The sequence below is a fragment of the Petaurus breviceps genome, unplaced genomic scaffold, assembly GCF_028583685.1.
Source record: "Petaurus breviceps papuanus isolate PSGF00001 unplaced genomic scaffold, PetGlider_PUasm1.0 685, whole genome shotgun sequence".
NCBI classification, from domain to species: domain Eukaryota; kingdom Metazoa; phylum Chordata; class Mammalia; order Diprotodontia; family Petauridae; genus Petaurus; species Petaurus breviceps.
Genome location: NW_027186455.1, coordinates 3,194,308 through 3,216,402, shown reverse-complemented (window position 1 = coordinate 3,216,402; position 22,095 = coordinate 3,194,308). Strand labels below are relative to the sequence as shown.

Below are 22,095 nucleotides of genomic sequence, written 5' to 3'. Positions count from 1 at the left end.
GCTTAACTTCTGAGAAAATAAAAATCCCTTTCTGCCTGATTGGCCTTGATACCACACTCCTCAGTGGCAGGGCAGTAAAGAGACAAGGTTGGGGAATTTTAGAGGAACTCCAAGGTCCCTGAAAATAAGCCTTGCTAAAGTGTTCCTTGTTGATTTTGATGCAGAGCTGGGATGCCCTTGAGAGAATAAACAGCTGTGGTTTTACCTTGGTAGTGAGTTATTCTAGCAGGCTCCATGTCTCACGTAAATGGTAACCTTTGCTGAGTGCAACTTGAGCTCTTTGTAAAGGGGACAGAATTAGACTGCACCGCATGGAGAATCCAAGACCTTTGCCACCTTACTCTGGAAAGATTACAAGATACATACAGATCGTGCATGCCCAGTACACAAACAACAATGATGACATTCTAACATTGCCTGGAGAGCCAGGATGGCTAAAGGGTTATGTTAGCCCCCCTTCTGGGCTGGCCATAAGACAAGGGCTAGAAAATATTAATTTAATGTCCATGGGTCATAAAAATTAAATATGAAACTTATTTTAAAGAAAAAAGAAACATTTTAAAGCTCTGAAATAAACTCTTTTTATTAAAAAAAAAAGGGAGGAGGGGAAGGAAAAGCTTATATTTAAGAATAGCATTAGAGGTAGGCTTAGCTCTGTGTCATACTTTACATGTGTTAATGTGTCAAAGTCTGAAGGATCACAGAATCTCAGAACTAGAAAGAACCTCAGAGATCAACTACTCCAACCAATGCCTAAATAAGAATCTTGGCCACAACATTCTCAAGAAGTGGTCATCCAGTCTTTGCTGGCACACCTGTGATGAGTCAGAACCCACTACATTCTAAGACAGCTGGTACAATTTTTGAAGTTTTTTTTTTCTTTCCTGCATCAAGATTGAATCTATTGCTCTGCAACCTCCACCCACTGCTCCTGGTCCTGCTCTTTGAAGCAGAGTAGAACAAGTTTTAATCCTTTCACGTGACAGCCTTCAAATGCTTTTGATAGCTTTAATGAGCCCAAGTCTTCTCTTCTACAGGTAAATATCCCTGGTTCTTTCAAATGGTCCTCATTTGGTGTTCTCAAATCCAAGTCTTACTAACCTGATTGCTGTCCTCTAAACAAGTCCTGCTTGTCAGTGCCCATTTTCATATATGATCCTAGAACTGAACAGAATGCTCCAGCTGATCTTGATCAGGGTAGAGTACATTTGGCTGTCTCACCTACTTTGCTTTATAGTGGATGCTGGCCTTCCATAGCACAGCTTAAAGTTGTGTTAACTCTTTTGATGACCATGCTCATGCACTGCTGATTCATGTTGAACATCCCCACATCTTTTTCACGTGAACTGCGGCCCACCCTTACTGCCCTTAGCTTATGCCTATGATTTTTTTTTAATCTAAGACTACTCCTTCACATTTATCTCTGTTAAATCTCATCTTATTAGATTCAGCCCATAATTCTAGTTTGTCAAGATCTTTTTGTATCCTGACTTGGTCCATCCAATGTGTCAATTATCCTTTGAAGGTTGGTGTGATTTGCAAAACTGATAATGTGCCTTGAGTTTCTTCTCACCCTTGTTCACCCAACTACCAAAATAATTTTTCTTATGTGTGTATCTGACCTGTGGTTTGCCTACTTAACCAATTCCAAAGGCTTCCTATTGCCTGTAGGATAAGATGTGAACTCCTCTGTTTACATATAGCCTGCCCCCGAGTCTGTCTAAGCTTTATATCTTTCTTAAGCCTTTCAAAATTCTCATTTGACATTAAACTTTCTCCTGCTCTCTGCCAATTGAACTGGCCTTTTCTCTTTTCCTCACACATGCATCCTTTCCTCACACACTCCATCTCTTGTCTCCATGGCTTTGCACTACCCATTCCACATGCCTGGAAGATAAGTCTTTTTGTATCATTCCAGCTTTTTGGAAATCTCACCAATCATCCATTTGATAGTAGAATTCCATCTATATTTGAAGTTAAGCTCAGCAGTCTATGTAGTTCTATGAAGATGTAATCCTTCCCCCCCCCCCACCAGAGACAATTGACTGAAATCTTTTAAACCCATTTTCAAGGAGCAGAGTAACTGATTCACCATTAATTTTTTTTGGGTTATCTACATTGATTTAACATTGTTTAAGAAGCTTCAGGGAGAAATTTGTGTGCTAAGTCAACTTAGTTGTAGTTAATTCTGATTATCTGTAATATCCTACACATTTTAAAGAAAGCCTCTAGTATACACTGAAGCTAATATGTATTTTTTTTTTTTTTGCTTTTTGGAGGGCAATTGGGGTTAAGTGACTTGCCCAAGGTCACAGGGCTAGTTTTTGTGTTAAGTATCTGAGACTGGATTTGAACTCAGGTCTTCCTGATTCCAGGGCCGGTGCTCTATTCACTGTGCCACCTGGCTGCCCCTAATATGTATTTTTTAACAAATGTTTTATGAACATTATGAATATGTGAAGGATGGTGGCAAATAGAAGAGAAGGAAGTTTGAGTCAGGAAAGAGACATATAAGGGGAGAAGAGAAATTGTGAAGGTATGAATGATAACTTAGTTTCCAAAAGAGCCCAAATATTATAGTTACTATCCCATCTGTGGAAAGGCTAATCCCTTCTAATAGCATCATCATAGGATCATAGATTTAGGGACGCTGGAGACCTTCTAGTCCAATCCTATCTTTTTTACAGATGAGGAAACTGAGGTCCACAGACGTTAACTGATTTGTCCAGGGTCACAGAGGTGGTACATGGCAGAGCCAAAATCTCAGTCTAGGTCCTCTGATTCTGAACCACAAACTTTTCCCATGCTACCAAGATACACTGTCTGAGTCCTAGGAGGTAGAGGTTGTATCTAACTTTCAAGATAAAATCCCAACAATATCTAATAACCCCATTTCATTATTGGGAGGAGATCACAATATTTGACATTATCTCTTTGTTTAGACAGATGCAACTATAAGCAAACAGTCTGTAGCTTACCATTTCCTGAACCTCTTTATCCTTCCTAAACAAGTGTGTAGAGATTTTTCTTTTTCATGAATAACAATGCTTCTTACAAACTTTTATTTATTTTTATTCTTTTAATTAAAGCTATCCCTTAAAAAGAAAAACTCATTGTACTTATAATTATTAGGCAATTGTTTCTATGCATGCAGAATAAATTAGAGGTATCATTATCTAGATAATTTAGGCCCTCCAACTACTTAGGTATTTAGACACTACATAGCAAAAGGTGAATTGAAGCAAAAGTTGGTTCGTTCATTCATTCATTCATTCATTCATTCATTCATTCATTCATTCATCTATGTTTGTTTATTTGTTTATGTCATATTCTGTTAGATTATAGCTGTTTCCCTTTACTTTGCCCGAGTCAGATTGAGTTTATTTAAGGAATGAGTTTCTTTTACTCACTTGAAATTGAGATTTGGAATTGGCTTGGGGTAATGGTTGAAGAACAAATACACTATATTTTCATGGGCCTCAATCAATGTGCTTCAAGTAGAAACCTAACTATGCACCTGGGGCAATAACACTTGGGGGGGGGGGGGGGGAAGAGGAGCACGTATAAAGAGAGCACAGAAAAATGTGAAAGCCATTGCACCTGGGGTGGGGGGTGGTGGTGTGATCTAACCCTTATCCCTGTGAAAGTGGGAGGAAAAGGTAAGCCCAGGAGAGATGTGACACAGTGTCAAGACCTTGGGAGACAGCAGCTCTACTGCAGCAGTGAGGGTCAGCAGAGACCATTGTTGATGGTTATTGTGGGAAGAAATAGTGTCCTCCTGGGGAAGAAGAACACCCTTCCCCCTTTCATGTTAGTACCCAGGCCAAAGTTCATTTGCCCCATCCTAGTTATGACTTGCTCCTACAGAGAATTTCATCTACACTGAATTAGCAAGGGCTGCAAGGGACTGCAGAGTCAGATGAGATCTTGACAAGAATAACTTTTTTTTAACAACATTCCAACAAGTGGCTTCTAGCCTCTCCTTAAAGACCTTCAGTGTTGAGGTTCAATGCCTTGAGTGCTAGCCATTGTGCTAAGTGCTTTTTACAGATAGTATCTCATTTAGTCCTCACAACAATCTTGGCGCTTTCATTATCCCTGTTTTATGGCTGAGAAAACTGAGGCAAACAAAGATGAAATGATTTGCCCAAAGTCACACAGCTAGTAAGTGTCTGAGACCAGATTTGGATTTAGGTCTTCTGACTCCAGACCCAGTGCTCTACCCACTGTGCCAACTGACTGAAGAACTCACTGCTTCCCAAGGCAGCTCTTTTGGCTTTGAGATAGCTCTAATTGTTAGGAAGGTCCTCCTTATATCAAACTTAAAACTTTCTCTTTCTGCAGATTCCACCAGGGCAGGGGACAGTCTGCTGGGGACAGTGGGACTGTCTCCTCACCTTTTCCAGATACCATTCTTCTATTTATGCCAAGTTAAAGAGACCTGTAGTTTTTACATTGTTTTAAACTGATGTTTAAGGTGGCTGTGGAGGGCAGGGCCTTGATAAAACCATGAATGTGAGGTAGATGAAGTTTGGTGATTCCACTGAGGTGCTCCGTGTTTTTCTGCAGTTTCTTTCAAGTCCCCATATCTGCCTTCCCATGACCACCATCATTACTAGGCTCCACACTCCAGGACTTTCCCTCCTTTCCTTTCCTACATCAAAATTTAAGGTTGTAGCCACTAGAATGTTCTTGCTAGAAGGAACCTTAAAGTGACCATTTAACTTGAGATGTAACCAGATTAAAATGTAATTGTGAAACATTTAACAAAATAAATAAAAATGTACTGGAACATAGATGTGAATATGCAGTTTTCTCAGTCACACAAGTGGACCCACAAATGTCCCTAGTTTCTATTGAAGTTTGACACCACTGGAGTTGAACCCCTTATTTTACAGATGAAGATACCAAGGACAGCGAGGGAAGGAGTCACACAACAAATCAGTGATTTATCTGAGAGAAGCAGTACTAAGTGTTCCCTCTTGGACCCTGGAGTTCCAAGTTTGTTAATCTCTAGTAAATAAATTAATAATTGTTTGATATGATACTCCTGCTAGGGAGATTTTCATTTTAAAAGAGGCCACAGAGGGGGCTCATTCCTATTGTGCAAAGGAATGGATCTCTAATGGTGGGATGATTTTGAATACAACTTGATAGTGCCATTTTGAGAGTAGCAGTGGGTTTGGCACATCTCCTTACCTCCAAAATTCTGTCTCAATCCCGCTATACCTTGTGTTGCTTCCATGTAGGTCAGTGAGCTGGAAGAAGTTTTGGGGTTAGGTCTCCAAAAGAAAACCTTTGAGGGAGGGATTTATACCTTTCAATTCCATTCCCTTCAGATGAGGTCTTGAATTTTAAGAGCACTCTGAATTTCTATTGACTCCATTGTTTCCATCTCTCTTCCATGAACAAGCTGTTATTCTTCTTTTCCAAGAAGAATAAATGGAGTAAATGTGTATTGGGGACAGCTAAGACTTTGACTGCCTTGTTAGCTGGGAATCAGGTTACCACCTCTACAGCCATGTGTGCTGATGGAGCCCTGAGTAATGAGAAGAGTCCCCAAGAGGATACTGGGTAGCATTAAGTCAGCTTTGCAAATTAAAAGCAAGATGCCCCTGGCCAACTTCCCTGTCAGCATCCTGCTTGGCAGCAGATGGTGGGTGGGGTGGCACTCCCCTCAAGGGCAATTGCGTCTTTCCCCAGTGGCCTATACAAATAATCTTTACTTTCCATACTTTTCCAGGTACATGGGTGACCATAAGAAGTCTGCATTTAGACTCCTAGAGTTGGAAGGGCCCTTAGAGGTCATCTAGTCCAGCCCTCTACTCTCTGCAAGAACGCCTTTAGGATAGCTAGTCATCTCACCTCAGCTCTAACAGTTTCAATGAGAAGCTCACTACTTCTCGATTCTAGTTTATAGATAGCTGCCATTGCTAGAAACTGTCTTTATATGAAGCTAATCTCTGCTTCCTTCTAACTTTTACCCAGCTCTCTCTTGTGTAGCTACACAAAATTCTCCAATCTCTCTCTCATATGATAGCCCTTCAGATAAAGAGCATTCCTCTCATGCTCTCCTTCCCTCCCCCTCCTTGGGGCTAAACAATTTCACTTCCTTCAACATTTTATCCTATGACATAGGAGTAGCAGCAAGGCAGTGTAGGAGTAGAAGATCTAGGTTAGAATCTAAATTCTGTTACCAACTGTATGACCTTGGAAGTACTTTAACTTCCTTGGGCTTCAATTTCCTTATCTTTAAAATGGGAAGAAGAATAAATACAATGTCTTGATGTTGTTATGAGAAGAATGCCTAGGAAAATTTAAAGAGCCATAGAAATGTAAACTAACATTACTGTGGCTTTGAGTTCCCTCTTGGGTATAGGACCTACAAGATTCTACTTAATAATTAACCTCTTGGGGGCTAGGTGGTGCAGTGAACAGAGCACCACCCTGGAGTCAGGAGGACCTGAGTTCAAATGTGGCCTCAGACACTTAACACAAAAACTAGTCATGTGACCTTGGGCAAGTAACTTAACACCAATTGCCCTCCAAAAAGCAAAAAAAAACAACCTCTACTGTTGTGAAAGGAACTTAAAGGAATCTCCACAAACCCCTCCCCTTAGCACAGAGGTAGCTATACAACATTTCCTTGGGCATCTTGTATAAGGTCCAGCACTGGAAACTACTCACAGGAAAACAATTTGCCTGATAATCAGAATAATGCAAAGAAAAATGCTTTTGAAAAACTGCAGACTTCTGATCAATTCAGTGACCAATGATAGTTCCAGAAGAATAATGCTATTTCATACCTCTTGAGTCTTGGCAGAGAAGTTTTGTAATAGAGATGCAGAATGAGAAACATTTTATTTATTATTTAAAAATTTTTTTTCTAGTGAACAAATATGTATTTTCTCTCTCCTACCTCTCCCCATTAAAAAAGAAGACAAAACTCATAACAAATATTCATAATCAAGCCAAATTCTTGCATTTTCAATGTCCAAAAAGGGACACATTTAAATTAATTTTTTAATTTAAAAATTTATTCTATTTTCAGATCCACATTATGTTTTTCTTAATTCTCTCTTCCCTCACTCAGTCAAGAAAGAAAGAAAACCAAAACCCCTCTTATAAACATATATAATCAAGTAAAACAAATTACTGTATTGGGCATGTTTAAAAAAACAACAACCAAACAGAGAAATAAATTCTAAAATATAGCTAAGATGTTGATTAGTTATTTTTGCCTATACTTGTTATAAGGAAGGGCTTCTATGGAGGAGTGTGTTTTAGTATGAAATAACAGATGCAAAAAAAAAAAAAGAACATCAATAAAACATTAAAATAAAAGAAGACGAGTTCATAAGGAGACTCAGACAAGGCACTTTTGTGACTACCTTGTCAAGTTTAACATGCTCTTAAAAAGTTAAATTGTAAAAGAAGTTCATGTTTTCATATACAATTCTCTTCTTTCATTTTTGTATGTTGAAATGTTTGCCCTTTACGTATTTGTTAAGTTCACAATATAAAGGGAAATTAAAAAAAGAAGTTTCATGCTCAAGCTGCTTCCATTCTTCTCAAGTAGAAGCTTCCTTCTTCCTTTCCCTCACCCAAAAGACAAAAGCCGATGTATTAGGGTCTAGATGGGCTGAGGACCAAGTAGTAAGGACAGTTAGGAAACTGGAGTTCAAAGACTTCCAGGTAAATGAATATGCAGATGTTGCCTTATTTTACGGTGCAGGTAGAAGACTATCTCCCTAGCTATGGGGAGGTAGGGAGAACAGTGCTCATTATGCTACTACAGGCTAAAAGCTGGTTGACAAGAGGGGATCTGTTAATCTGGGGATGGAGGTAAGCCTGTCATTAGGGATGATGTGATTGAAATGGGGAAGAAGAAATAAGGGAGACTCATGGAAGAGATAGCCTAGCATCCTGATGTCAATAAGCCTAAATTCTGAATGTTTCGTTTTGCTATATTGATTTGCTACCTCCTTCCCTCCACTTTTTCATGTTCCTTATTTTAAGTAGTTAAAAAAATGTTTCTTTGGTTTGTTTGTTGCAGGCAGAGAGAGGTGATTCTCTTGTGCCAAAGAAGTGTCAGGTAGAAATTGATGGGAGGCTTTAGTTTGTAGAGCTCCTCATTCTTGAAAGTGGTGTTTTGGCAATCCCAGTAAAATATTAAGCCCAGATGTGGGTGGGTCTGGGAACACAGGGCCAGATGTGAGTTCCTGCATGAAGCTGTGGGCTCTCTCTTTTAATAGGGCACAACTCTGACTCCCAGAAAAGTTCTTTGTTGTCTTACTTAAAGTTGTTGTTGAGCTGACAGTGAACTCTGGAGCAGAGTTCATCAGGTTGAGGATTGGAGGGTAAGTACCTCTAACATGCACCATGCCTCCATAACCCTCCAGGCCCCAGAACTCTCCTTAATACTGCATTGATGGATTAGGCAGGATGAGGGACTCACTATCTGCCCTACTACTTCCATGTGTATGCATCTTCTTTTTTCTCTCCACCTTTTTAATTGATAATCAAGTCAATATTACCATTGCTACTGTGAAATAATCTGCTATCCAATGTCTCCATTCAGAATCTCTGTGTTTCTAAATTGAAGACTTTCTAGGCTAAAGCACCCTTCCCTGACCACCTCTTCCTGCTTTCTCATGCCCCTGTCCTATCACCTTCTACCTTTCCACTGTGCCCTCTAGAATTCCAGTTCTGTGGTTAACAACCTGCCTTTCATAGTATATTTGTATCTTCCTCTTGGAAACTATTTTGTATTTTTTAAAGTGTATAATTAGTTTCCCCCAATAGCATATAAGATCCTCAAGAGCAGAGACTTTTGTTTTTAATTTTGAATTCTCAGTGCCTATAACAGTGTCTGTCACATAGTAGCTGGTTAACAAATGCTTATTGAATTGAATCGACTGCTTATCTCCCCAACTTACATCTCTTGCTCATTTCTCCATTAGGGATTAGATGTTGCCTTTGGATATTTTATACAGTTCCTAATAAATTTAGATGTCAAGTTTTTATCTGTACTTGTTAAAAATATTTCTTACCCTATTGTTTTTCCATTTGTTGTATTGCTTTGTCATATAGATTATTTGTATTTTGATGTTGTATAAAAGTTTTATTTTATGTAAATCTACTGTTGGTCCTTTGTTTTCAAAGAGGACCAATGACATCACAGGGTGATTTCTTCATTTGCTTGTGAAGTGGATATAAGTGAGGCACAATTGCCCAAAATCATCAGCCTCACTCTTTCCCAGGTGCCACACTGGGAAGTCTTAGGGGTAGGAGGTTGTATAAGGGTGCTGGGAGGGGGCATATGTGAGGAAGTAGGGAGAAGGCAGAGTAAGAGATGGAAATGATCAAATATAGACTTTGTCTGCAAAGGAATCAGGCTTTAGTTGGATATTGGTTCTAAGAAAGACCAGGGGAAAAGGTTGAGCTGTATGGAAAGCATCATGAATAAGATTAGCTTGCTTCCTAGACTGGTTCCAACCATAGAATTAGGGAGCTTTTTATGTTATGCTTTTCCTGTACCAATACACCAGTCATAGGCTGGTTACTTGAGAATACATCTGTATCCTTGGAATGTAAATTTCTGCTGAATTGCTCCATGAGAACAGGAGCTGGGTCTTATTCACCTCTGTGTTTGTACATAAGAGCTCAATGATTGCTTGTAGAAAGAATGAACTCATTCATTCAAGGCTGCTTCTACACTGCACCTTTTCTGATTCTCCTACCTCCAGCTGTTAGGACTCTCTCCCAATTGTGAGCCTAGTGAATAGAGTGCTGAGCTTGGAATCAAGACGGCTTGAGTTTAACTCTTTGCCTCAGACACTAACTGTGTGAGCCTGGGCAAGGCAGTTAACTTTTTTGAGACTTAATTTCCGTAACAGGGGATGATAATAATCTCTTACATCACAAAATTGTTGTGAGATTCAAGTGAGACACTGTATGTAAAGCACTTTGAAAACCTTAAAGTTCTCTAAAAATGCAAGTCATTATTATAGATTTTATATTTATTTATGTACTTGTACATATATATATATTCACTTTTAATTACATATATATTATTTACATTTATATTAACTTCTATTTGTTGTTGTTATTCAGTCATGTCTGACTCTTTGTGACCCATACAGGATTTTCTTGGCAAAAATACTAGAGTGATTTGCCATTTCTTTCTTTAGGAAAACAGAAGTTAAGTGACTTGCCTAGGGTCACATAACTAATGAGTGAGGTCAGATTTGAACCCAGGAAGATAAATCTTCCTGATTCCAGGTCTGATACTCTACCCACTGAGCCATCTAGCTCCCACCATTCACTCATATACTGGTACTTACATATTTTCTATTCATTTGTGTACTTGTTTTATATCCCTAGAAGAATGTAAGCTTGAGGGCAGGGATTATTTTAGTCTTTGTATCCCCAATGCCTAACACATAGTCGTTGCTTAATAAATGCTTATTGAATGGATACATTCAGCCCAATTCTCCTGCTCCAGCTCAAGGTGAAAAAAGCCAGGAAACTCCCTCTACATTTCTAGACTTCATTCATGCTGTTCTCAATAAACTCTGTGCTCCAGCTAAATAAGATTATCATATCTTTGCAGATGACTCCCAAATTGACATATCCAGTCTTCATTTCTATTCTCATATCCATTCCTGTTTCTCCAATGTTCTGCTAGATATCTCTACCTGGGTGTACCATAGACATCTCAAACTTAACACAATTCAACATAGAATTCATTATCTCTCCTCCTAAATCCACCACCCCTTTTCTTCACTTCATTATTTATGAGGAGGAAACAACCATTTTTATAGATCATCAGGTTCACAGCCTAGCCAATTCCACCACCTTAACTTCTGTAATCCATTTCCTTCTCTCTATTCACAGCACAATCATCCTAATTTATGTTCTCTTTGCCTTTCAATTGGGCTATTGCAATAATCCCTTAATTGATTTTCTGACCTCAGGTTGCGCCAGTCTCTATACTCTTCTCTACACAGCTGCCAAATTAGCATTCCTAAAATTTAAGTTCAAGATTGCCACTCTCTTGGCCAAGAAGATTCTGTCTGTCCATTGTCTTTAGGATAAAATACAATCTCTCCTCTGTTTACCATTTAAAGACTTTTATGATCTGGATCCAGTCTATCTTTTCAGGCCACTCACACTCCTCTCCAAGACATTTTATGTGCCAGACGAACTTACTTGATTGGTTGTTCTCTAAATATGACATCCCATGACAAGTGAATTCATGGCAGGTAATAAGATCACCAAGCAAACAGTGTAGAGAGAGAAGAGGAGAGATCCCTGGAGAATATGCACAAACAGGCATTGGGGCATGGACAGTTCTGCAAGGGAGCCTGATGATGGGTCTCTCATGCAGGAAGACAACCAGATAGCATTGTCTCAAAAATCTAGGGAGAGAAAGTGTCTGGATGAAGCTATTTGGTCAATAGTGTCAGGTATTATAGAGAGGTCAAAGAGGATGAAGATTGAGAAGAGGACATTGGATTTAGAAGTAAAAAAGACTTTTGGTGCTCAGAGAGAGAGCCGTTTGAGTCAGTGCTAGGATGTGAAGCCAGATTGTAAGGACTTGAGAAGCTAATAAATGAGAAAGTGGAGGCAGTCGTTGTAGACAGCTTTTTCTAGGAGTTTGGGTGTGAAGAGGAGTAAAAATATAGAGAAGAGTAGCTTGGAGGGTTGGTTAATTGAGTTCAGGTCAAACGAGATTTTTTTAAAGATGGGGAAGACTTGGGCATGTTTAAAAGTATCAAGGATGGAGTCAATAGTTAAGGAGAAGTTGAAAATTAACCAGGGGAAGGAGAGAGAGACACACACACACACACACACACAGACAGAGACAGACACAGAGATAGAGTTAGAGACACAGAAAGACAGAGAGAAAATCAAAGGGGCAAGCAGTAGGGAATGGAATTAAGGATAATGGGGTTAGCATCAGCAAGAAGAGCCACCTCATTAACCAACCCATTATCAAACCAGCCAGATTCACTTGTTAAGATTTCACATTGATGGGGTGGCTAGGTGGCACAGTGAGAAAAGTGCCAGCCCCGGAGTCAGGAGGACCTGAGTTCGGTTCAGGCCTCAGACACTTAACACCCCCACAAAAAGACTAGTTGTATAACCTTGGGCAAGTTACTTAACCCCAACTAACCTCCAAAAGGCAAAAAAAAAAAGAAAAAAAAGATTTCACATTAAAGAATCCTTAGGATTATGTCCTCTCTTGTTTATAGTACAATAAGCTTGTTAACCTTGTTTCCTTGAGATGAACAAGTTATCCTAATCTGTGGCAGGTAAGCACTAAATTAAATGTGTGTTGAATTGAATTGAGAGGTGTCATGGTCAGAAGTATATGTAGTCAGAAGTCTGTAGTCTGCTAGGTTACCTGTCACCTGTGTGACCTTGGGAAAGGGTCTTAATTTCTTCCTCTGTCAAATGAGGGATTCTGACTAGATGATCCCTAAGATCCTTTCCAGCTTCAGATCAATGATCACTTCATGGTAAATATTTAGCAGTCAGTGTTTTTGAAAATAAGTGCTTTGGTAATCAAGAAGAATTTTTATTAGAATTATCTTCACTCATCAGATAAATCATCTCACTCATTAACTGTGAGCAGCTCAATGACATTTGGAGCCACTTGTTTGATTCCACAAACAGTTGAACCTTCTTCTGAGCCCGAGTCTAATTTAAGCCGTTGATGCAAGTTGGAAAATTCTTGAAACAGTAAGCCGGTAGGTGATAGGGTCTGTGATGATGGACTACATTCACCTTCTGTTCTGGTAACATTTCCCTGTTATCCCATAAAATATATCTCTGGGCTCGTATTTATATGCATGAAATGCAAAATCCTCTAGTTAGGGACTGTCTAATCTTTTCTAGGATATACATATTGTCTCCCCCGTGGCATAACTCCTTAGTCTGTGTCCAAGAAAAGCAGCAACAATGCTGAAAAACCATGGCGCTGGAAAGGAGAAGTCCTGGCCTTGACATCAACTTAACGTTTGACCTTGGGCTCTTGGAGAGTCAGTTTCTTCCTCTGTAAAATGAGAAGGTTGAACCAGATGATCTCTAAGTTCCCTTCCAGGTCTGGCATTCTATGTCCTAAGGTTCCTTCCATTTCTGACATTTTATGCTCTATGTTCTAAGGTCCTTTTTAGACCTGACATTCTGTACTCTAATGTCTGTACCAACTCAGAAATTCCTATATTCTATGATAATGATGTTTGGGACAACGGGTAATAACTCAGGGAATCTGTGGGATGCATGGCAGAATTCTTTGTAAGCAACATGATCTTCACTTGCTTCTAATTTTACCTCTGTTGTATAGTTTTAAAATATGGGACAGCTGGTGCTGGATAAATCTCTTCTGTCAAGCTGTACAAGATTGCAGTCAAATAAAATGTGCAGGGTTAAACCCAAATGGAATAAAGTGGAAACTACTGCTTAAGTGATGTCTTTTCACTTCTCACTCTCTCAATACATGGTTAGGACCACCTGGGCTAGATAGTCTAGTATCAGGCCTGTTGAAGTCATGAAGTAGATGCACTACACATTCTTATTCAAGGACTAGGATTTCATTCTTTCTTCTCCAGGGAAATGGTTGCTGTCAAGGAAACACTGATTCCCCATACCACTGCCCTGGTTGGGAAATGCCTTTAGCAATACCTAATGGAAATTGTGGGTGACCCTTGGAAGTTTTGCCGAAGAATGGAAGACAAAGCTCCTGGCTAAATCTCATAGGGGTAATTGTATGTCATGCAAGTTGTGAAGGGACAGATGAAGGTGGTGAATTCAGATTGTTGGCTTTTCTTCAGCCGACTAGACTGCTAAGTAGAAAGGCACTAAAAATATAGTGGAGCCAAACTCTGCCTGCCAGGGGCTGAATATTTAGATAACTTGTCTATCAAGCTGGCCTTGACATCATCTCACCAAATGAAATCTGCAATTGAGAACAAGGATAAGAAGTAGCTTATGCCACACATTACTGCCAGTAATAGGCTTTAGCACCTGTTGTGATGTACTCTTGCCAGTATCAGCTAATTAGTCAACCTAGCTCCTCTGGGAGATGGGTAAGAACATCAAGGTGAGAGCTGAGAGCCAGGTATGCAATTATTCTCAGGAGAAATAACTGGTTCTATTTTAGCTTCAAACAGAAACTTGGCTTGATTTGTTTTTGGCTCACCTAGGGGACTGCATGGTGTAATGGGACAGCAGCAGAATCTAGAGTACAAGGATCTTGGTTTATGTCCCAGATTTGTGAGTTGGTGCTTAATTGTTCTTGGGCAAGTCACCTGACTTCTCTAGATCTTGGTCTCTTCATCTATCAAATGAGAGGTTTCAACTAGATGACCTCTAAAGGCCCCTCTAACTCTTTTTTTTTTTGGAGTGGGGAAGGCAGGGCAGTTGGGGTTAAGTGACTTGCCAAAGGCCACACAGCTAGTGAGTGTTATGTTTCTGAGGTCAGATTTGAACTCAGGTCCTCTTGACTCCAGAACCGGTGCTCTATTCACTAAGCCACCTAGCCGCCCCTGGGCCCTTCTAACTCTAAAGCCAGGATCCTATGATACCTTCATTTGGTTGCTAGTAGTTAATCCTAGAAGTCACATTCTGCTAGGCTGGAAGTGAGTTATCCACAGAATGGCAATTTTAGGACCTCAGGTCTTCACTCAAGTTCTTGCCAAGTTACTGAGAATCTTGTCAACCAAATAGTAAAAGGTACACCGAGCCAGAATCCCTGATGGTCACCATCTTCATTCCCAGCGCTGCTTCAGAAGCCATTCCAGTCAGTACCCAGCTTAGCCCAACATATGAATGGCAGATGAGAGGCAGTGTGTCACAGTGGAGAGAATGCAGGACAGGGAGTGAGGAAAAACTGGGCTTGAAACCTACCTCAGGTATTAACTGTGTGATATGGGGCAAGCCCCTTAAATTGTCTCAGTTTCTTCATCTATAAAATAGGGACAATAATAATACCTAATCTTATAGGGTTATTGTGAGGAGCAAAAGAGATAATGTATATAAAATACTTTGCAATCCTCACATGCACTGTATAAATGTGAACCATTATTAATATTTCTATTGGTTTGGTTAGAGAAACAATGCAAGTTCCTGCCTTCAATACCGTTCTGCCCACCTCCTTCTGTGTTCACAGAATGTTGGCCATGATTGAAATAATTCCAGCTGTGTCTTCACTGATGGCCAGAAAGAGAAAAACCCTTGGACTTCAAGAACGTTGGCAATAGTTACTGCTAAGTACTAAGTCTTAGCCTGTTGGACAGTCAGACTCCAGTGCTATTTTTTTCCACCAAACTCCAGGAATGATTTTTGATCTTAGAATAACTGACAGAATCCTAGGACTAGAAAGGAAGGGCAAGAGCTACAACATCTAGCTCCTTTCCACACTCAAGAACTCATTCCGCTAAGGCAGATATTTACCCTATACTAAAAAGTGATTCCACAGCTTCCTTCTGCTTCCTAGGGCTCAAAGATTTCTCCTCTATTTCTTTCTTCAATAGAAATCAATTACTCATCACCTTTCAGAAAACAGTTCATTCTTTTAATTTTTTATTGTGAGCTTGACAAATATCAGCAAACCCAAACATTTCCATATTCAAAGAACAGAAAAAGAGGCTTGTATATGAAACCACAAATCTGTTCTAAACATTTTGGTTTTTTAAAAGTATATATTAAATTTAACACAGTCGTACCAGCACTGCCCTGCTTGTCTCCGTCCCTTTCTGAACTTCCTTCTTTCTCTCTTCTGTGTAGTTTAAAAATGGTTCGAAGCTTCTTTTTCCTCCTCTTCCTCCTTCTCCTCTTCCCCTTCTCCTCCTTCTCCTCTTCTTTCTCCTCCTCCTCTTTTAACATGCCTATCACTCTTTCGCTCCTCCTTATAACTAAAAAAAGCTCTCCCTTGTAACAAATAATTACAATGAAGCAAAACAAACCCAAATGTCTAAGAAGCGTGTCCCTTCTGGACCCTGATTCATGAGATGGGAAGACAAGTGGTTATTTAAATTGAATTACAGTGCTAGAAGTTATTTTAGAAGCAATCAATCAAAGAGGATTTATTAATAACTTATTTTTGTTCATTTGTTAATCGATATAAAGCTATTAAGTAAATTTTAATTTATTAACATTAATAAATAAGCATCTATTAAGAACCTACTATGTTCCAGGCACCAAGAATACAAATATAAAAACTAGAAACCAGCCAGTCCAATCCCCTCATTTCACAGATGGAGAAAATGAGGCCCAAAGACAGGATGTGACTTTCTCAAGATCATATAGCAGTGAGATAGACTAGAACTGGAAGGGAACTTAAATATCATCAAGTTCAAGGGTTCTAGACCTTTCCTTGTGTCATGAACCCCTTCTCAGAATCATCGTTTTAAATGCATAAAATAATTACAAAGAAGCCACTTCTATTGAAATACAGATGTCAAAGTATTTTTTAAATAAGTTCACAGGTTAAGAAGCCCTGATCTAATTCAACCCTTTTTATTTAAGAGAAGGGTAAAACTGAGGCCCCCAAAATTAAGTGATTTGCCCATGATGACAGAGGTAGTAGGTAGCAGGGCTAGACCCCAAATCTCGCTACTTAGTGGTAAAGATAGAGCTACAGTAAATGTCTCTTGACTCCCAGCCAAGTTCCTCTTAATCTTCCGCCGCCCCGCCCCGGGGTTGTGTTGTTCAGAATTTTGGTTACCTACAGCCCTGTCCTTTTGAATTTTCTCAAAGTTTCCTACCTTCCCTATGTGAGAATGTTTCCAGTACAGAGCCAAAGGCTCAGAAAGGGCCCTGGATGATGCTGGTTTAAGTGGGTCATTCATTCATTCACTCATTCACTCATTCATTCATTCATTCCACAAAACATTTATAAAGCACCTGTACTAAGCATGCTAGATGGAGGGGCTGCTTGTCTTTCTAAGGCTCCTACTAACCAAAGTCTTGTCTTGGCTCCATGTGTGACCACAAATCAAACAAATCAACGTGGTCCCTGGAGATCTTGGTGACTCTCACAGATATTTGAGATTCAGAGATACTCTGAGGGACTCTGCATTTTTTGTATCCTTTATAGCATCTAACAGTGCTTTGTGCACAGTGGATATTCAAAGAAATATTTTTGGAAAATACAGTAGAGAAAAGAGAAGGGGATGGAAAAGAGGAAAGGAAAGAGGAAGGAAGAAAAGAATCTTAGATGTGGATAAAGATCAGGAAGAGACCTTAGATGCCATTGATTGCAACCTCCTAAACTTTATAGATGAGGAAACTGAGGGACAGAGAGGTTATGAGATTTGCCTGGGGTCACACAACTAGGAAATATCTGAGGAGCCATTTAAATCCAGGGGTTCCTATTTCCAGCTGTAGTACTCTATTCACTGTCCCATGCTGTGTCACCAAAAATGATGAGAGGTCTCATAGGCTCAAATGTTTAGATACAGGCAGCCCATCACTGAGGGTTGAATTGAAAGGAATTACTGGACTAAAGCAAGTCTCAACTGCTGAGCCGAGATAGAGCAGGAAGGAAGGAAGGGAGGGAGGGGGAGGGACTAAGGAAGGGAGGAAGGAAAGAATTTGGCTCTAAAAGTAGAGGGAGGATACCAACACTCTAACATCTAGATAGTCTCTCTGAAAAAAAAATCACAAACCTCAAGAGCTGGGCCCTTTCCTCCATCTTTGGGACACAAGGGAAGCACTTAGATTCCCTCTTCTGTACTATAGAGAGAACAAACTGGACAAATGTGGCATGAGAAAGCCCAACCAGTCAACCAACCAGAAACCTTATCACCAAAGGTACTCACAGCCTCAGTGTCTTCCACTCTGTGTCTGATTCTGGATGCTGCCTTTTTGAGACAGTGATGGAGATTTGTTCAAAGACAGTCCTATGTGTGCCCACTGAGAGCTCCCTTCAAGATTGGGTTTGTCTGATGCATATTCCCACTCCCCAGTGAGGAGGGGCATAGCTGGAATGTCAGCTGTGTGCACAGAAACTAAAGCATCTTCCAGTCCTGACAGGGAAGGGTCCCCACGGGTCCACCCCTACAATGCAGCCATTGCTGCCCCATCCTTCTGGGAATGTCAGTCCTCCCTTTGGAGGGGCTAAAAGTATGTGACCCTGGGTTAACCGTTGAGAATTACACCTCAAATCTAAGTAGGAATAAGGCAGATAAAAGACAAGGCAGAAGCCAAAGGTTCATGGTGAGCAAGGCATTTTTAGCTGGAATGTGGAGAATTTTGATCTTGGCTTTTAAAGGAAATACAAGCTGTGCGTCTCAACCCACAGGGCAGGAGATATCGCCCATGGCTGCTTAGGTTGGGACCACAAGTTCACTGAATCCAGAAATTTAAGCTTCAGATGTGTGGAAGGCTGTAGGATGGGAGAAATATTTTTAGATGTGTGAAAGGCATTCTTTATTGGAATCTCAAGACTTGTGGAGTTATAGATTTTGAGAACAGAAAAGGGACCTCAGAGAGTATCTAATCCAGTCCTCAATTTTTTTTAAAAGGATGGACTGGAAACCTTAAGAAAGTGATGCAGAGTTAGTGGTTGACCTTGGTGTGTTTAAACCAAAAATTCCATTTACTGTATGTCCAGTTCAACAAATGTATATTCTGGTCCCATTGAGGCTAGGAAAAGTGGAAGACAATGGAGTATTAAGTGGAGAGGCAGCATGGCAAAATGGGGAGAGGGATGGATTTGCAGATAGAGGATCCAGGTTCAAGTCCTAGCTCCATGATTTGCTACCTGTATGACCTTGAGTAAGTCCCTTAACTTCACTGGACTTTATTTTCTTGATCCTCGAAAATGAGGGGTTTGGATAAAATGACCCATGGAGCCATTAGAGCTTGTAGCTCTACATCTAAGATCCTACCTAGACTTTGGTTTCCAAAATGTACCCAGAGGTCAATGGCTTTCTTCCCAGATTTTTAAAATCGCAAATATCAGGGCATTTTGTAAATAGCACTTTTTTCAATGGACATGTCCCTGAAATGTGTTAACCAAATTTTTGTAAATTGGAGCATAGTTTTAAAAACTCAAGTAAGAGGGATGGCTAGGTGGCACAGTGAATAGAGAATCGGCCCTGGAGTCAGGAGGACCTGAGTTCAAATCTGGCCTCAGACACAACACAAAAACTAGCCTTGTGACCCTGGGCAAGTCACTTATCCCCAATTGCCCTCCAAAAAGCAAAAAAAAAAAAAAATCAAGGAAGCTGGTTATTTAAGGCAACCCCATTATAATGTGAAAAATAACTCCTTGTTTAGGTTTTGTAAGTTTAGATTTCTATATGTTGAGTTTTATTAGAGTGAGATGTATCCCTCAAAGACATCTTTAGTGGGGGGGGACTCGCTTTTCTGTTCTACCCCCACTTTCAGCAGTTTAGTTCTTTACATGGAATTTGTGAACATGGAACATGTGAACAACTAGGTCTAATGAGAGGCAGCAGGGTGTAATGAATAGTGCTTAAACTGGAAGCAGGAAGAACTAGGTCCAGATCCTACTTTGGATCCTTACTAACTGTCTGATCATGAGCAGGCCACTCTCTGAACCTGTTCATTTTTAAAATTTTTTTATTCATTTTGAACATAAATACATAAAGACAAAATAAAAAAGAACATTTCCATGTACATAGTACAACCTGAAAAGAGGATTCCCTATAAAAACACAACTTTACATTTAATACTGTTTGAGAAGGAAGGAAAAAAATTAAAGGAAATTTGCATAATAATTTTGTGGTGTATTTGGAGAGAATAGCAAGTTGCACTTGATAGATTTTCAATTTCATGTGCAATCATCTTTTTATTGTATGGTGTTATGTAAATCCTTGTTTTGTGAACTGGAAATAAAATAAATTTAAAAAAGGTAAACTATATAAGTACCACTTGTCATTTTCAGAACTTGAGCCTCAGTTTCTTCATTTGTAAAATGGGGTGATAACACAGTAGTAATGACCGTTTAGACTTACTGTCAGACTCAGATGAGTTATTTATTTATAAAGTTCTTTGCAAACTTTAAAGCACTATGTACATGTCTATTATTATTATTGTTAGTAATACCATCAAAATGATGTCCTTTGGGAGCAAAGTAAAATGTTAATATATTTATGATGATACAAATCCTTGTGAAATATCATTGTTAACAGCAGTCTGAAACTCCCAAATCTTTTGGGCTGCTTTTCCTAATTGTTTTTAATGTCTTTACATATGATGTTGCTTTCAAATCTTCCTCTCCAATGTTCTCTAGGTATCTTCATGAGACACAAACAGTAGAAAAGGAAAAGTTCTAAGCTGGAAATCAGGAGGTCTCCATGAAGAAGGAAATGTGGTATAGTGTGGGCAGACAACTAGGAACTGGAATCAGTAAGCTAAAGTTTCAATCTGAGCTGTGCCCCTAACTTTGGGCAAATCTTACCCCCTTCTGGGCCTCAGTTTTCATACCTGAAAAATAAGTGGCTTGGGCAAGGTAATCTCCCATATAGAGAGAATTTTACAGTTGGAAAGGATCATAGAGATAATCTATGCCAACCTATTACCCCATTTGAGAATCTCCTTTCCTGTCCACTCTATGCTAGAAGAATTTTTGGGATGGGAAACCTACTGCTTCATGGAGAAGTCCATTTTGTGGCTGGCTAGTTTCTAATGATTAGAAGGCTCTTCCTCATATCAAGGTGAAATTTGTCCCCTGTAGTGCAACAGATGGAATGCTGAATTTGGAGTGAGGGAGACCTGGGTTCAAATCCTGTTTCAGATACCTATTGCCTATGTGACTCTGGGCAAGTCATTTAACCTTTCTCAGCCTCATTCTCCTCATCTATAAAAAGGGGATAATAATAGCAACCACCTTATAGGTTTGTTGTAAGGATTAAGTGAGAGAGCATGCATAAAGCACTTTGTAAACCTTAAAGCACCATATAGATACTAGCTATTATTTTTGCTATTACCCTTTGGTCCTGGTTCTACCCACTGTGGCCAAGCAAAATCAGTTTAATTTCTCTTCCATATGAATATTTAAAGACAGTGATGATATCCCTGCCAAGGATTCTCTTCTCTTACCTGAGCACCTTTAACTCCTTCAAGGGATCCTTATAGGGCATGATCTCTATTCTGCTCACTGTCCTGATCACCTCACCTTGGTACATTCTTCACTTTATCCGTGTTCCATTTAAAATGTGACATCAAGAACTGAATGGAAGATGTTAGAGGTAGTTTGACCAGAGTAGAGGATGGTAGAACTCTTACACGCTGGACAAAATACTTCCACCAATGCAGCCTAAGATTTTGTTAAAGGTTGTTTGGTGGTGTAGTGGATAGAACATTAGCTTTGGAGTTAGCAAGAGTATTGACATCTGACCTTAGACACTTAGTAGCTGTGTAACCTTGGGCAAATCACTTAACCTCTATTTGCCTCAGTTTCTTTGACTGTAAAGAGGACATAATAACAGCACCTACTGCCCAAGATTATTTTGAGGATAAATGAGATAACATTTATAAAGTACTTAGTGCAGTGCCTATCATATATTAGGTATTGTATAAACTTATCCTCTTCTGCCATTAATTTTGTTTTTGTTTATTTGTTTTTTGGCTTCTATGTTACCTTGTTGGCTCACATTGAGCTTGGAGTCAATTAAAGCAAAACCTTTGTATATACAAACTTCTTTCTAGCTATGTATCCTCCATCTCATAAGTGTGTGTTAAGTTTTTGAACCCAAGCATAAGACATTACACCTGTCACTTTTAAAATAATCCCATTAGATTTGGCCCATCATTCCCACTTGTTTGGATCTTTCAGGATCCTGATTCTATTGTCCATCATATTAATTATCCCTCCCTCTTACTGCATATCTTTTGCAAACTTGATAGTATCCCTTTGTGTATCTTTATCCAAATAATTGATTAAAATGTTCAATAGAATTTTGTTGATATGGTGAGTAGATAGGACACTCAATTAGAACTGTTTTTCTCCTGATTGATACTGATTCTCTCCCTAAAATTCTTTGGGTATAGTAATTCATTCAGTTATGAATGCATTTGACTGTGCTTTTATCCATACCACATCTCTGTATCTTC

At 39.5% G+C, this 22,095-nt stretch overlaps 1 protein-coding gene and 1 long non-coding RNA gene across 4 annotated transcripts in view; one reads left to right on the top strand and one right to left on the bottom strand.

The window, feature by feature from the left end:
• MYOT (myotilin) overlaps positions 1-18,096 on the bottom strand; it is an 82,710-nt gene extending 64,614 nt beyond the window's left edge. For 2 of the 3 annotated variants that reach the window (XM_069104278.1, XM_069104276.1), the window contains exon 1: positions 17,832-18,096. The gene's annotated coding sequence lies outside the window, so the exon portion shown is untranslated. Of the gene's footprint in view, positions 1-15,734; positions 15,814-17,831 lie in introns of those variants that run through there. The other variant, XM_069104279.1, reaches the window with a different exon arrangement.
• The window catches only part of LOC138174108 (uncharacterized), a 96,764-nt gene that overhangs the window by 37,037 nt on the left and 37,632 nt on the right, over positions 1-22,095 (top strand). The gene's annotated exons all lie outside the window — the stretch shown is intronic.